Source organism: Dama dama, chromosome 17, assembly GCF_033118175.1.
Source record: "Dama dama isolate Ldn47 chromosome 17, ASM3311817v1, whole genome shotgun sequence".
NCBI classification, from domain to species: Eukaryota; Metazoa; Chordata; class Mammalia; order Artiodactyla; family Cervidae; genus Dama; species Dama dama.
This window is the reverse complement of record NC_083697.1, coordinates 5,663,193-5,679,827: the sequence shown is the minus strand read 5'-3', so window position 1 is coordinate 5,679,827 and position 16,635 is coordinate 5,663,193.

The window sequence follows — 16,635 nt, the reverse complement described above, 5'->3', positions numbered from 1 at the left end:
GCCGTGAGTTCAGGCCCGATTCCCCTGCACTGCGTGCAGAGCAATTCCGTGTTCCACATCAAACGTGAAAGGAGCCTTGATTTCCTTGATGGCACTCCAGAGAAAACCCAAGATCACTGTCTCAAGTCTAGAGGGATCCTGAGGTCACTGGAGCAACACGAAAGGGCTCCGTGGACCCCAAATCAACTTGAGATGAGAGCTTAGTCCCTGGCTTCGACTCAAGAGGAATACCAACTTTCCACAAGCACCTCAAGAGGAGGCTTCTCTCAGCTACAGGTATGTGAGAGGGACCCTGAGTTTGTGGCCTCAAGTGGAATGGACACCGAGATGCTCTGACTCTAAGTAAGGCCGGATATCCCTGCAGTGAATTGAATGCAGGCTCGTCTTGCATCTCCCAAGACGAAGGGATGTCTGAATCCCCTGTGGAGAACACAGAGAAAGACCTTGTCCTCGGCCTCATCGCGACCGGAGGCCTCACATCCTTTGAAAATTCGAGAGGTCCGCGGAGATCAATGCTTCCAAAGGAGACGATGCCTGACTCCTCTTGAAAATGGATAGGAGTCCCAGGATCCCTGTGGCACGTGGAAAGGGACCCTGGGTCTCCCGCCTCACGTGGAGACGCGTCCCCATTGCCATGCCAAAACTCCAGGAGAATCCCGAGGTGTCCCTCGCACCTAGGCAGGAGTCCTGACGTCGCTGAAAAACACGTGTCTGGAAGGGCCCTCCCCGTCGTAACTCTAGAATATACCCCAGGTTCCGGCAGCAACTCGAGAAAAATCATGAGACTTCCCCCTCACCGCGAGATGAGGCCCGATTCCCCTGCACTGCGTGCAGAGCAATTCCGTGTTCCACATCAAACGTGAAAGGAGCCTTGATTTCCTTGATGGCACTCCAGAGAAAACCCAAATCACTGTCTCAAGTCTAGAGGGATCCTGAGGTCACTGGAGCAACATGAAAGGGCTCCGTGGACCCCAAATCAACTCGAGATGAGAGCTTAGTCCCTGGCTTCGACTCAAGAGGAATACCAACTTTCCACAAGCACCTCAAGAGGATGCTTCTCTCAGCTACAGCTATGTGAGAGGGAACCTGAATTTGTGGCCTCAAGTGGAATGGACACCGAGATGCTCTGACTCGAAGTAAGGCCGGATATCCCTGCAGTGAATTGAATGCAGGCTCGTCTTGCATCTCCCAAGACGAAGGGATGTCTGAATCCCCGGTGGAGACGACAGAGAAAGACCTAGTCCTCAGCCTCATCGAGACCGGAGGCCTCACATCCTTTGAAAACTTGAGAGGACTGCGGAGATCAATGCTTCCAAAGAGACGATGCCTGACTCCTCTTGAAAGTGGATAGGAGTCCCAGGATCACTCTGGCACGTGGAAAGGGACCCTGGGTCTCCCGCCTCACGTGGAGACGCATCCCAATTGCCATGCCAAGACTCGAGGAGAATCCCGAGGTGTCCCTCGCACCTAGGCAGGAGTCCTGACGTCGCTGAACAAACACGTGTCTGGAAGGGCCCTCCCCGTCATAACTTGAGAATATACCCCAGGTTCCGGGCGCAACTCGAGAAAAACCATGAGACTTCCCCCTCACCACGACATGAGACCCGATTCCCCTGCCCTGCGTGCAGAGCAATTCCGTATTCCACATCAAAATTGAAAGAAGCCTTGATTTCCTTGAAGGCACACCAGAGAAAACCCAAGATCACTGTCTCAAGTTTAGAGGGATCCTGAGGTCACTGTACCAACACGAAAGGGCTCCGTGGACCGCAAATCAACTCGAGATGATTGCTTAGTCCTGGCTTCGACTCAAGAGGAATACCATCTTTCCACAAGCACCTCAAGAGGAGGCTTCTCTCAGCTACAGGTATGTGAGAGGGACCCTGAGTGTGTGGCCTCAAGTGGAATGGACACCGAGATGCTCTGACTCGAAGTAAGGCCGGATATCCCTGCAGTGAATTGAATGCAGGCTCGTCTTGCATCTCCCAAGACGAAGGGTTGTCTGAATCCCCTGTGCAGAACAGAGAGAAAGACCTAGTCCTCCGTCTCAACGCGCCCGGAGGCCTCACATCCTTTGAAAACTCGAGAGGTCCGCGGAGATCAATGCTTCCAAAGGAGACGATGCCTGACTTCTCTTGAAAATGGATAGGAGTCCAGGATCCCTGTGGCACGTGGAAAGGGACCCTGGGTCTCCCGCCTCACGTGGAGACGCGTCCCAATTGCCATGCCAAAACTCGAGGAGAATCCCGAGGTGTCCCTCGCACCTAGGCAGGAGTCCTGACGTCGCTGATCAAACACGTATCTGGAAGGGCCCTCCCTGTCGTAACTCGAGAATATACCCCAGGTTCCGGCCGCAACTCGAGAAAAACCATGAGATTTCCCCCTCGCCGAGAGTTGAGGCCCGATTCCCCTGCACTGCGTGCAGAGCAATTCCGTGTTCCACATCAAACGTGAAAGGAGCCTTTATTTCCTTGATGGCACTCCAGAGAAAACCCAAGATCACTGTCTCAAGTCTAGAGGGATCCTGATGTCACTGTAGCAACACGAAAGGGCTCCGTGGACCCCATATCAACTCGAGATGAGAGCTTAGTCCCTGGCTTCGACTCAAGAGGAATACCAACTTTCCACAAGCACCTCAAGAGGAGGCTTCTCTCAGCTACAGGTATGTGAGATGGACCCTGAGTTTGTGGCCTCAAGTGGAATGGAAATCGAAATGCTCTGACTCGAAGTAAGGCCGGATATCCCTGCAGTGAATTGAATGCAGGCTCGTCTTGCATCTCCCAAGACGAAGGGATGTCTGAATCCCCTTTGGAGACCACACAGAAAGAACTAGTTCTCCGCCTCATCGCGACCGGATGCCTCACATCCTTTGAAAACTCGAGAGGTCCGCGGAGATCAATGCTTCCAAAGGAGACGATGCCTGACTCCTCTTGAAAATGGATAGGAGTCCCAGGATCCCTGTGGCACGTGGAAAGGGACCCTGGGTCTCCTGCCTCACGTGGAGAAGCGTCCCAATTGCCATGTCAAGACTCGAGGAGAATCCCGAGGTGTCCCTCGCACCTAGGCAGGAGTCCTGACCTCGCTGAACAAACACGTGTCTGGAAGGGCCCTCCCCGTAGTAACTCGAGAATATACCCCAGGTTCCGGCCGCAACTCGAGAAAAACCATGAGACTTCCCCCTCGCCGCGAGATGAGGCCGATTACTGTGCACTGTGTGCAGAGCAATTCCGTGTTCCACATCAAACGTGAAAGGAGCCTTGATTTCTTGATGGCACTCCAGAGAAAACCCGCGATCACTGTCTCAAGTCTAGAGGGATCCTGAGGTCACTGTAGCAACACGAATGGGCTCCATGGACCCCAAGTCAACTCGAGATGAGAGCTTAGTCCCTAGCTTCGACTCAAGAGGAATACCAACTTTCCACAAGCACCTCAAGAGGAGGCTTCTCTCAGCTACAGGTATGTGAGAGGGACGCTGAGTTTGTGACCTCAAGTGGAATGGACACCGAGATGCTCTGACTCGAAGTAAGGCCGGATATCCCTGCAGTGAATTGAATGCAGGCTCGTCTTGCATCTCCCAAGACGAAGGGATGTCTGAATCCCCTGTGGAGACCACAGAGAAAGAACAAGTTCTCCGCCTCATCGCGACCGGAGGCCTCACATCCTTTGAAAACTCGAGAGGTCCGCGGAGATCAATGCTTCCAAAGGAGATGATGCCTGACTCCTCTTGAAAATGGATAGGAGTCCCAGGATCCCCGTGGCACGTGGAAAGGGACCCTGGGTCTCCCGCCTCACGTGGAGACGCTTCCCAATTGCCATGCCAAGACTCGAGGAGAATCCCGAGGTGTCCCTCGTACCTAGGCAGGAGTGCTGATGTCGCTGAACAAACATGTGTCTGGAAGGGCCCTCCATGTCGTAACTCGAGAATATACCCCAGGTTCCGGCCGGAACTCGAGAAAAACCATGAGACTTCCCCCTCGCCGCGAGATGAGGCCCGATGCCCCTGCACTGCGTGCAGACCAATTCCGTGTTCCACATCAAACGTGAAAGGAGACTTGATTTCCTTGATGGCACTCCAGAGAAAACCCAAGATCACTGTCTCAAGTCTAGAGGGATCCTGAGGTCACTGGAGCAACACGAAAGGGCTCCGTGGACCCCAAATCAACTCGAGATGAGAGCTTAGTCCCTGGCTTCGACTCAAGAGGAATACCAACTTTCCACAAGCACCTCAAGAGGAGGCTTCTCTCAGCTACAGGTATGTGAGATGGACCCTGAGTTTGTGGCCTCAAGTGGAATGGACACCGAGATGCTCTGACTCGAAGTAAGGCCGGATATCCCTGCAGTGAATTGAATGCAGGCTCGTCTTGTATCTCCCAAGACGAAGGGATGTCTGAATCCCCTGTGGAGACCACAGAGAAAGACCTAGTTCTCCGCCTCATCGCGACCTGAGGCCTCCCATCCTTTGCAAACTCGAAGGTCCGCGGAGATCAATGCTTCCGAAGGAGACGATGCCTGACTCCTCTTGAAAATGGATAGGAGTCCCAGGATCCGTGTGGCACGTGGAACGGGACCCTGGGTCTCCCGCCTCACGTGGAGACGCGTCCCAATTGCCATGCCAAGTCTCGAGGAGGATCCCAAGTTGTCCCTCGCACCTAGGCAGGAGTCTTCACGTCGCTGAACAAACACGTGTCTGGAAGGGCCCTCCCCGTCTTAACTCGATAATATACCCCAGGTTCTGGCCGCAACTCGAGAAAAACCATGAGACTTCCCCCTCGCCGCGAGATGAGGCCTGATTCCCCTGCACTGCGTCCAGAGCAATTCCGTGTTCCACATCAAACGTGAAAGGAGCCTTGATTTCCTTGATGGCTCTCCAGAGAGTATCCAGGATCAGTGCCTCAAGTCTGGAGGGATCCTGAGGTCACTGTCCCAACACGAAAGGGCTCCGTGGACCCCAAATCAACTCGAGATGAGAGCTTAGTCCCTGGCTTCGACTCAAGAGGAATACCAACTTTCCACAAGCACCTCAAGAGGAGGCTTCTCTCAGCTACAAGTATGTGAGAGGGACCCTGAATTTGTGGGCTCAAGTGGAATGGGCACTGAGATGCTCTGACTCGAATTAAGGCCGAATATCCGTGCACTGAATTGAATGCAGGCTCGTCTTGCTTCTCCCAATCCGAAGGGATGTGTGAATCCCCTGTGGACACCACAGAGAAAGACCTAGTTCTCCGCCTCATCGCGACCGGAGGCCTCACATCCGTTCAAAACTGGAGAGGTCCGCGGAGATCAATGCTTCCAAAGGAGACTATGCCTGACTCCTCTTGAAAATGGACAGGAGTTTCAGGATCCCTGTGGAACTTGGAAAGGGACCCTGGGTCTACCGCCTCACGTGGAGACGCATCCCAATTGCCATGCCAAGACTCGAAGAGAATCCCGAGGAGTCCCTCGCACCTAGGCAGGAGTCCTGACTTCGCTGAACAAACACGTGTCCGGAAAGGCCCTCCCCGTCGTAACTCTAGAATATACCCCAGGTTCCGGCCGCAACTCGAGAAAAACCATGAGACTTCCCCCTCGCTGCGAGATGAGGCCCGATTCCCCTGCACTGTGTGCAGAGCAATTCCGTACTCCACATCAAATGTAAAAGGAGCCTTGATTTCCTTGATGGCACTCCAGAGAAAACCCAAGATCACTGCCTCAAGTCTAGAAGGATCCTGAGGTCACTGTACCAACACGAAAGGTCTCCGTGGACTCCAAATCAACTCGAGATGAGAGCTTAGTCCCTGGCTTCGACTCAAGAGGAATACCAACTTTCCACAAGCACCTCAAGAGGAGGCTTCTCTCAGCTACAGGTATGTGAGAGGGACCCTGAGTTTCTGGCCTCAAGTGGAATGGACACCGAGATGCTCTGACTCGAAGTAAGGCCGGATATCCCTGCACTGAAGTGAATGCAGGCTCGTCTTGCATCTCCCAAGATGAAGGGATGTCTGAATCCCCTGTGGAGACCACAGAGAAAGACCTAGTCCTCCGCCTCAACGCGACCGGAGGCCTCACATCCTTTGAAAACACGAGAGGTCCGCAGAGGTCAATACTTCTGAAGGAGACGATGCCTGAGTCCTCTTGAAAATGGATAGGAGTCCCAGGATCCCTGTGGCTCGTGGAAAGGGACACTGGGTCTCCCGCCTCACGTGGAGACGCGTCCCAATTGCCATGCCAAGACTCGAGGAGAATCCCGAGGTGTCCCTCGCACCTAGGCAGGAGTCCTGACGTCGCTGAACAAACACGTGTCTGGAAGGGCCCTCCCCGTCGTAACTCTAGAATATACCCCAGGTTCCGGCCGCAACTCGAGAAAAATCATGAGACTTCCCCCTCACCGCGAGATGAGGCCCGATTCCCATGCACTGCGTGCAGAGCAATTCCGTGTTCCACATCAAACGTGAAAGGAGCCTTGATTACCTTGATGGCACTCCAGAGAAAACCCAAATCACTGTCTCAAGTCTAGAGGGATCCTGAGGTCACTGGAGCAACACGAAAGGGCTCCGTGGACCCCAAATCAACTCGAGATGAGAGCTTAGTCCCTGGCTTTGACTCAAGAGGAATACCAACTTTCCACAAGTACCTCAAGAGGATGCTTCTCTCAGCTACAGCTATGTGAGAGGGACCCTGAATTTGTGGCCTCAAGTGGAATGGACACCGAGATGCTCTGACTCGAAGTAAGGCCGGATAACCCTGCAGTGAAGTGAATGCAGGCTCGTCTTGCATCTCCCAAGACGAAGGGATGTCTGAATCCCCTGTTGAGACGACAGAGAAAGACCTAGTCCTCCGCCTCATCGTGACCGGAGGCCTCACATCCTTTGAAAACTCGAGAGGACTGCGGAGATCAATGCTTCCAAAGAGACGATGCCTGACTCCTCTTGAAAATGGATAGGAGTCCCAGGATCACTGTGGCTCGTGGAAAGGGACCCTGGGTCTCCCGCCTCACGTGGAGACGCATCCCCATTGCCATGCCAAGACTCGAGGAGAATCCCGAGGTTTCCCTCGCACCTAGGCAGGAGTCCTGACGTCGCTGAACAAACACGTGTCTGGAAGGGCCCTCCCCGTCGTAACTTGAGAATATACCCCAGGTTCCGGGCGCAACTCGAGAAAAACCATGAGACTTCCCCCTCACCGCGACATGAGGCCCGATTCCCCTGCCCTGCGTGCAGAGCAATTCCGTATTCCACATCAAAATTGAAAGGAGCCTTGATTTCCTTGAAGGCACACCAGAGAAAACCCAAGATCACTGTCTCAAGTTTAGAGGGATCCTGAGGTCACTGTACCAACACGAAAGGGCTCCGTGGACCGCAAATCAACTCGAGATGATTGCTTAGTCCTGCCTTCGACTCAAGAGGAATACCATCTTTCCACAAGCACCTCAAGAGGAGGCTTCTCTCAGCTACAGGTATGTGAGAGGGACCCTGAGTGTGTGGCCTCAAGTGGAATGGACACCGAGATGCTCTGACTCGAAATAAGGCCGGATATCCCTGCAGTGAATTGAATGCTGGCTCGTCTTGTATCTCCCAAGACTAAGGGATGTCTGAATCCCCTGTGGAGACCACAGAGAAAGACCTAGTCCTCCGCCTCATAGCGACCGGAGGCCTCACATCCTTTGAAAACTCGAGAGGTCCACGGAGATCAGTGCTTCCAATGGAGACGATGCCAGACTCCTCTTGAAAATGGATAGGAGTCCCAGGATCCCTGTGGCACGTCGAAAGGGACCCTGGGTCTCCCGCCTCACGTGGAGACGCGTCCCAATTGCCATGCCAAGACTCGAGGAGAATCCCGAGGTGTCCCTCGCACCTAGGCAGGAGTCCTGACGTCGCTGAACAAACACGTGTCTGGAAGGGCCCTCCCCGTCGTAACTCGAGAACATACCCCAGGTTCCGGCCGCAACTCGAGAAAATCCATGAGACTTCCCCCTCGCCGAGACAAGAGGCCCGATTCCCCTGCACTGCGTGCAGAGCAATTCCGTGTTCCACATCAAACGTGAAAGGAGCTTTGATTTCCTAGATGGCACTCCAGAGAAAACCCAAGATCACTGTCTCAAGTCTAGAGGGATCCTGAGGTCACTGGAGAAACTCGAAAGGGCTCCGTGGACCCCAAATCAACTCGAGATGAGAGCTTAGTCCCTGGCTTCGACTCAAGAGGAATATCAACTTTCCACAAGCACCTGAAGAGGAGGCTTCTCTCAGCCACAGGTATGTGAGAAGGACCCTGAGTTTGTGGCCTCAAGTGGAATGGACACCGAGATGCTCTGACACGAAGTAAGGCCGGATATCCCTGCAGTGAATTGAATGCAGGCTCGTCTTGCATCTCCCAAGACAAAGGGATGTCTGAATCCCCTGTGGAGACCACAGAGAAAGACATAGTTCTCCGCCTCCTCGCGACCAGAGGCCTCACATCCTTGAAAACTCGAGAGGTCCGCGGAGATCAATGCTTCCAAAGGAGACGATGCCTGACTCCTCTTGAAAATGGATAGGAGTCCCAGGATCCCTGTGGCACATCGAAAGGGACCCTGGGTCTCCCGCCTCAAGTGGAGACGCGTCCCAATTGCCATGCCAAGACTCGAGGAGAATCCCGAGGTGTCCCTCGCACCTAGGCAGGAGTCCTGACGTCGCTGAAGAAACACGTGTCTGGAAGGGCCCTCCATGTCATAACTCGAGAATATACACCAGGTTCCGGCCGCAACTCGAGAAAAAAAATGAGACTTCCCCCTCGCCGTGAGATGAGGCCCGATTCCCCTGCATTGCGTGCAGAGCAATTCCGTGTTCCACATCAAACGTGAAAGGAGCCTTGATTTCCTTGATGGCACTCCAGAGAAAACCCAAGATCACTATCTCAAGTCTAGAGGGATCCTGAGGTCACTGGAGCAACACGAAAGGGCTCCGTGGACCACAAATCAACTCGAGATGAGAGCTTAGGACCTGGCTTCGACTCAAGAGGAATACCAACTATACACAAGCCCCTCAAGTGGAGGCTACTCTCAGCTAATGGTATGTGAGTGGGACCCTGAGTTTGTCGCCTCAAGTGGAATGGACACCGAGATGCTGTGACTCGAAGTAAGGCCAGATATCCCTGCAGTGATTTGAATGCAGGCTCGTCTTGCATCTCCCAAGACGAAGGGTTGTCTGAATCCCCTGTGGAGACCACAGAGAAAGAACTAGTCCTCCGCCTCAACGCAACCGGTGGCCTCATATCCTTTGAAAACTCGAGAGGACCGCGGAGATCAATACTTCCGAAGGAGACGATGCCTGACGCCTCTTGAAAATGGATAGGAGTCCCAGGATCCCTGTGGCACGTGGAAAGGGAACCTGGGTCTCCCGCCTCACGTGGAGACGCGTCCCAATTGCCATGCCAAGACTCGAGGAGAATCCCGAGGTGTCCCTCGCACCTAGGCAGGAGTCCTGACGTCGCTGAACAAACACGTGTCTGGAAGGGCCCTCCAAGTCGTAACTCGAGAATATACCCCAGGTTCCGGCCGCAACTTGAGAAAAACTATGAGACATCCCCCTTGCCGCAAGATGAGGACAATTCCCCTGCACTGCGTGCAGAGCAATTCCGTGTTCCACCTCAAACTTGAAAGGAGCCTTGATTTCCTTGATGGCACTCCAGAGAAAACCCAAGATCACTGTCTCAAGTCTAGAGGGATCCTGAGGTCAGTGGCACAAAACGAAAGGGTTCCGTGGACCCCAAATCAACTCGAGATGAGAGCTTAGTCCCTGGCTTCGACTCAAGAGGAATACCAACTTTCCACCAGCACCTCAAGAGGAGGCTTCTCTCAGCTACAGGTATGTGAGAGGGACCCTGAGTTTGTGGCCTCAAGTGGAATGGACACCGAGATGCTCTGACTCGAAGTAAGGCCGGATATCCCTGCAGTGAATTGAATGCAGGCTCGTCTTGTATCTCCCAAGATGAAGGGATGTCTGAATCCCCGGTGGAGACCACAGAGAAAGACCAAGTTCTCAGCCTCAACGCGACCGGAGGCCTCACATCCTTTGAAAACTCGAGAGGTCCACGGAGATCAATGCTTCCAAAGGAGACGATGCCTGACTCCTCTTGAAAATGGATAGGAGTCCCAGGTTCCCTGTGGCACGTGGAAAGGGACCCTGGGTCTCCCGCCCCACGTGGAGACGCGTCCCAATTGCCATGCCAAGACTCGAGGAGAATCCCGAGGTGTCCCTCGCACCTAGGCAGGAGTCCTGACGTCGCTGAACAAACACGTGTTTGGAAGGGCCCTCCCCGTCGAAACTCGAGAATATACCCCAGGTTTCGGCCAGAACTCGAGAAAAACCATGAGACTTCCCCCACGCCGCGACATGAGGCCCGATTCCCCTGCACTGCGTGCAGAGCAATTCCGTGTTCCACATGAAACGTGAAAGGAGGCTTGATTTCCTTGATGGCACTCCAGAGAAAACCCAAGATCACTGTCTCAAGTCCAGAGGGATCCTGAGGTCACTGTAGAAACACGAAAGTGCTCCGTGGACCCCAAATCAACTCGAGATGAGAGCTTAGTCCCTGGCTTCGACTCAAGAGGAATACCAACTTTTCACAAGCACCTCAAGAGGAGGCTTCTCTCAGCTACAGGTATGTGAGAGGGACCCTGAGTTTGTGGCCTCAAGTGGAATGGACACCGAGATGCTCTGACTCGAAGTAAGCCCGGATATCCCTGCAGTGAATTGAATGCAGGCTCGTCTTGCATCTCCCAAGACGAAGGGATGTCTGAATCCCCAGTGTAGACCACAGAAAAAGACCTAGTCCACCGCCTCAATGCAACCGGAGGCCTCATATCCTTTGAAAACTCGAGAGGTCCACGGAGATCAATACTTCCGATGGAGACGATGCCTGAGTCCTCTTGAAAATGGATAGGAGTCCCAGAATCCCTGTGGCACGTGGAAAGGGACCGTGGGTCTCCCGCCTCACGTGGAGACGCGTCCCTATTGCCATGCCAAGACTCGAGGAGAATCCCGAGGTGTCCCTCGCACCTAGGCAGGAGTCCTGACGTCGCTAAACAAACACGTGTCTGGAAGGGCCCTCCCCGTCGTAACTCGAGAATATACCCCAGGTTCCGGCCGCAACTTGAGAAAAACCATGAGACATCCCCCTTGCCGCAATATGAGGCCCATTCCCCTGCACTGCGTGCAGAGCAATTCTGTCTTTCACATCAAACGTGAAAGGAGCCTTGATTTCCTTGATGGCACTCCAGAGAAAACCCAAGATCACTGTCTCAAGTCTAGAGGGATCCTGAGGTCACTGGAGCAACACGAAAGGGCTCCGTGGACCACAAATCAACTCGAGATGAGAGCTTAGTCCCTGGCTTCGACTCAAGAGGAATACCAACTTTCCACAAGCACCTCAAGAGGAGGCTTCTCTCAGCTACAGGTATGTGAGAGGGACCCTGAGTTTGTGGCCTCAAGTGGAATGGACACCGAGATGCTCTGACTCGAAGTAAGGCCGGATATCCCTGTAGCGAATTGAATGCAGGCTCATCTTGCATCTCCCAAGACGAAGGGATGTCTGAATCCGCTGTGGAGACGACAGACAAAGACCTAGTCCTCTGCCTCATCGCGAACGGAGGCCTCACATCCTTTGAAAATTCGAGAGGTATGCGGAGATCAATGCTTCCAAAGGAGACGATGCTTGACTCCTCTTGAAAATGGATAGGAGTCCCAGGATCCCTGTGGCACGTGGAAAGGGACCCTGGGTCTCCCGCCTCACGTGGAGACGCGTCCCAATTGCCATGCCAAGACTCGAGGAGAGTCGCGAGGTGTCCCTCGCACCTAGGCAGGAGTCCTGACGTCGCTGAACAAACACGTGTCTGGATGGGCACTCCCCATCGTAACTCGAAAATATACCCCAGGTTCCGGCCGCAACTCGAGAAAAACCATGAGACTTCCCCCTCGCCGCGAGATGAGGCCCGATTCCCCTGCACTGCGTGCAGAGCAATTCCCTGTTCCACATCAAACGTGAAAGGAGCCTTGATTTCCTTGATGTCACTCCAGAGAAAACCCAAGATCACTGTCTCAAGTCTAGAGGGATCCTGAGGTCACCGGAGCAACAAGAAAGGGCTCCGTGGACCCCAAATCAACTAGAGATGAGAGAGTAGTCCCTGGCTTCAACTCAAGAGGAATACGAACTTTCCACAAGCCCCTCAGGAGGAGGCTTCTCTCAGCTACAGGTATGTGAGAGGGACCCTGAGTTTGTGGCCTCAAGTGGAATGGACACCGAGATGCTCTGACTCGAAATAATGCCGGATATCCCTGCAGTGAATTGAAAGCAGGCTCATCTTGCATCTCCCAAGACGAAGTGATGTCTGAATCCCCTGTGCAGAACACAGAGAAAGACCTAGTCCTCCGCCTCAACGTGACCGGAGGCCTCACATCCTTTGAAAACTCGAGAGGTCTGCAGAGATCAATGCTTCCAAAGGAGACGATACCTGACTCCTCTTGAAAATGGATAGGAGTCCCAGGATCCCTGTGGCACGTGGAAAGGGACCCTGGGTCTCCCGCCTAACGTGGAGACGCGTCCCAATTGCCATGCCAAGACTCGAGGAGAATCCCGAGGTGTCCCTCGCACCTATGCAGGAGTGCTGACAATGCTGAACAAACACGTGTCTGGAAGGGCCCTCCCCGTCGTAACTCGAGAATATACCCCAGGTTCCGGCCGCAACTCGAGAAAAACCATGAGACTTCCCCCTCGCCGTGAGATGAGGCCCGATTCCCCTGCACTGCCTGCAGAGCAATTCCGTGTTCCACATCAAACGTGAAAGGAGACTTGATTTCCTTGATAGAACTCCAGAGAAAACCCAAGATCACTGTCTCAAGTCCAGAGGGATCCTGAGGTCACTGTAGAAACACGAAAGGGCACCGTGGACGCCAAATCAACTCGAGATGAGAGCTTAGTCCCTGGCTTCGACTCAAGAGGAATACCAACTTTCCACAAGCACCTCAAGAGGAGGCTTCTCTCAGCTACAGGTATGTGAGATGGACCCTGAGTTTGTGGCCTCAAGTGGAATGGACACCGAGATGCTCTGACTCGAAATAAGGCCGGATATCCCTGCAGTGAATTGAATGCAGGCTCGTCTTGCATCTCCCAAGACGAAGGGATGTCTGAATCCCCAGTGGAAACCACAGAAAAAGACCTAGTCCACCGCCTCAACGCAACCGGAGGCCTCATATCCTTTGAAAATTCGAGAGGTCCACGGAGATAAATACTTCCGACGGAGACGATGCCTGACTCCTCTTGAAAATGGATAGGAGTCCCAGGATCCCTGTGGCACGTGGAAAGGGACCCTGGGTCTCCCGCCTCACGTGGAGACGCGTCCCTATTGCCATGCAAAGACTCGAGGAGAATCCCGAGGTGTCCCTCGCACCTAGGCAGGAGTCCTGACATCGCTGAACAAACACGTGTCTGGAAGGGCCCTCCCCGTCGTAACTCGAGAATATACCCCAGGTTCCGGCCGCAACTTGAGAAAAACTATGAGACATCCCCCTTGCCGCAAGATGAGGACAATTCCCCTGCACTGCGTGCAGAGCAATTCCGTGTTCCACCTCAAACTTGAAAGGAGCCTTGATTTCCTTGATGGCACTCCAGAGAAAACCCAAGATCACTCTCTCAAGTCTAGAGGGATCCTGAGGTCACTGGAGCAACAGAAAAGGGCTCCGTGGACCCCAAATCAACTCGAGATGAGAGCTTAGTCCCTGGCTTCGACTCAAGAGGAATACCAACTTTCCACAAGCACCTCAAGAGGAGGCTTCTCTCAGCTACAGGTATGTGAGAGGGACCCTGAGTGTGTGGCCTCAAGTGGAATGGACAGCGAGATGCTCTGACTCGAAGTAAGGCCGGATATCCCTGCAGTGAATTGAATGCAGGCTCGTCTTGCATCTCCCAAGACGAAGGGATGTCTGAATCCCCTATGGAGACCACAGAGAAAGACCGAGTTCTCCGCCTCATCGCGACCGGAGGCCTCACATCCTTTGAAAACTCGAGAGGTCCGCGGAGATCAATGCTTCCAAAGGAGACGATGCCTGACTCCTCTTGAAAATGGATACGGGTCCCAGGTTCCCTGTGGCACGTGGAAAGGGACACTGGGTCTCCCGCCTCACGTGGAGACGCGTCCCAATTGCCATGCCAACACTCGATGAGAATCCCGAGGTGTCCCTCGCACCTAGGCAGGAGTCCTGACGGCGCTGAACAAACACGTGTCTGGAAGGGCCCTCCCCGTCGTAACTCGAGAATATACCCCAGGTTCCGGCCGCAACTCGAGAAAAACCATGAGACTTCCCCCTCGCCGTGAGATGAGGCCCAATTCCCCTTCACTGCGTGCAGAGCAATTCCGTGTTCCACATCAAACGTGAAAGGATCCTTGATTTCCTTGATGGCACTCCAGAGAAAACCCAAGATCACTGTCTCAAGTCTAGAGGGATCCTGAGGTCCCTGGAGCAACACGAAAGGGCTCCGTGGACCCCAAATCAACTCGAGATGAGAGCTTAGTCCCTGGCTTCGACTCAAGAGGAATACCAACTTTCCACAAGCACATCAAGAGGAGGCTTCTCTCAGCTACAGGTATGTGAGAGGGACCCTGAGTTTGTGGCCTCAAGTGGAATGGACACCGAGATGATCTGACTCGAAGTAAGGCCGGATATCCCTGCAGTGAATTGAATGCAGGCTCGTCTTGTATCTCGCAAGACGAAGGGATGTCTGAATCCCCGGTGGAGACCACAGAGAAAGACCTAATTCTCCGCCTCATCGCGAGGGGAGGCCTCACATCCTTTGAAAAGTCGAGAGGTCCGCGGAGATCAATGCTTCAAAAGGAGACGATGCCTGACTCCTCTTGAAAATGGATAGGAGTCCCAGGATCCTTGTGGCATGTGGAAAGGGACACTGGGTCTCCCGCCTCACGTGGAGACGCGTCCCAATTGCCATGCCAAGACTCGAGGAGAATCCCGAGGTGTCCCTCGCACCTAGGCAGGAGTCCTGACGTCGCTGAACAAACACGTGTCTGGAAGGGCCCTCCCCGTCGTAACTCGAGAATATACACCAGGTTTCGGCCAGAACTCGAGAAAAACCATCAGACTTCCCCCACGCCGCGACATGAGGCCCGATTCCCCTGCACTGCGTGCAGAGCAATTCCGTGTTCCACATCAAACGAGAAAGGAGGCTTGATTTCCTTGATGGCACTCCAGAGAAAACCCAAGATCACTGTCTCAAGTCTAGAGGGATCCTGAGGTCACTGTAGAAACACGAAAGTGCTCCGTGGACCCCAAATCAACTCGAGATGAGAGCTTAGTCCCTGGCTTCGACTCAAGAGGAATACCAACTTTTCACAAGCACCTCAAGAGGAGGCTTCTCTCAGCTACAGGTATGTGAGAGGGACCCTGAGTTTGTGGCCTCAAGTGGAATGGACACCGAGATGCTCTGACTCGAAGTAAGCCCGGATATCCCTGCAGTGAATTGAATGCAGGCTCGTCTTGCATCTCCCAAGACGAAGGGATGTCTGAATCCCCAGTGGAGACCACAGAGAAAGACCTAGTCCTCCGCCTCAACGCGACCGGAGGCCTCACATCCTTTGAAAACTCGAGAGGTCCACGGAGATCAATACTTCCGATGGAGACGATGCCTGAGTCCTCTTGAAAATGGATAGGAGTCCCAGGATCCCTGTGGAACGTGGAAAGGGACCGTGGGTCTCCCGCCTCACGTGGAGACGCGTCCCTATTGCCATGCCAAGACTCGAGGAGAATCCCGAGGTGTCCCTCGCACCTAGGCAGGAGTCCAGACGTCGCTAAACAAACACGTGTCTGGAAGGGCCCTCCCCGTCGTAACTCGAGAATATACCCCAGGTTCAGGCCGCAACTTGAGAAAAACCATGAGACATCCCCCTTGCCGCAAGATGAGGCCCATTCCCCTGCACTGCGTGCAGAGCAATTCTGTCTTTCACATCAAACGTGAAAGGAGCCTTGATTTCCTTGATGGCACTCCAGAGAAAAACCAAGATCACTGTCTCAAGTCTAGAGGGAACCTGAGGTCACTGGAGCAACACGAAAGGGCTCCGTGGACCACAAATCAACTCGAGATGAGAGCTTAGTCCCTGGCTTCGACTCAAGAGGAATACCAACTTTCCACAAGCACCTCAAGAGGAGGCTTCTCTCAGCTACAGGTATGTGAGAGGGACCCTGAGTTTGTGGCCTCAAGTGGAATGGACACCGAGATGCTCTGACTCGTAGTAAGGCCGGATATCCCTGCAGCGAATTGAATGCAGGCTCATCTTGCATCTCCCAAGACGAAGGGATGTCTGAATCCGCTGTGGAGACGACAGATAAAGACCTAGTCCTCTGCCTCATTGGGACCAGAGGGCTCACATCCTTTGAAAAATCGAGAGGTCCCCGGAGATCAATGCTTCCAAAGGAGACGATGCCTGACTCCTCTTGAAAATGGATAGGAGTCCCAGGATCACTGTGGCACGTTGAAAGGGACCCTGGGTCTCTCGCCTCACGTGGAGACGCGTCCCAATTGCAATGCCAAGACTCGAGGAGAATCCCGAGGTGTCCCTCACACCTAGGCAGGGTCCTGACGTCGCTGAACAAACACGTGTCTGGAAGGGCCCTCCCCGTC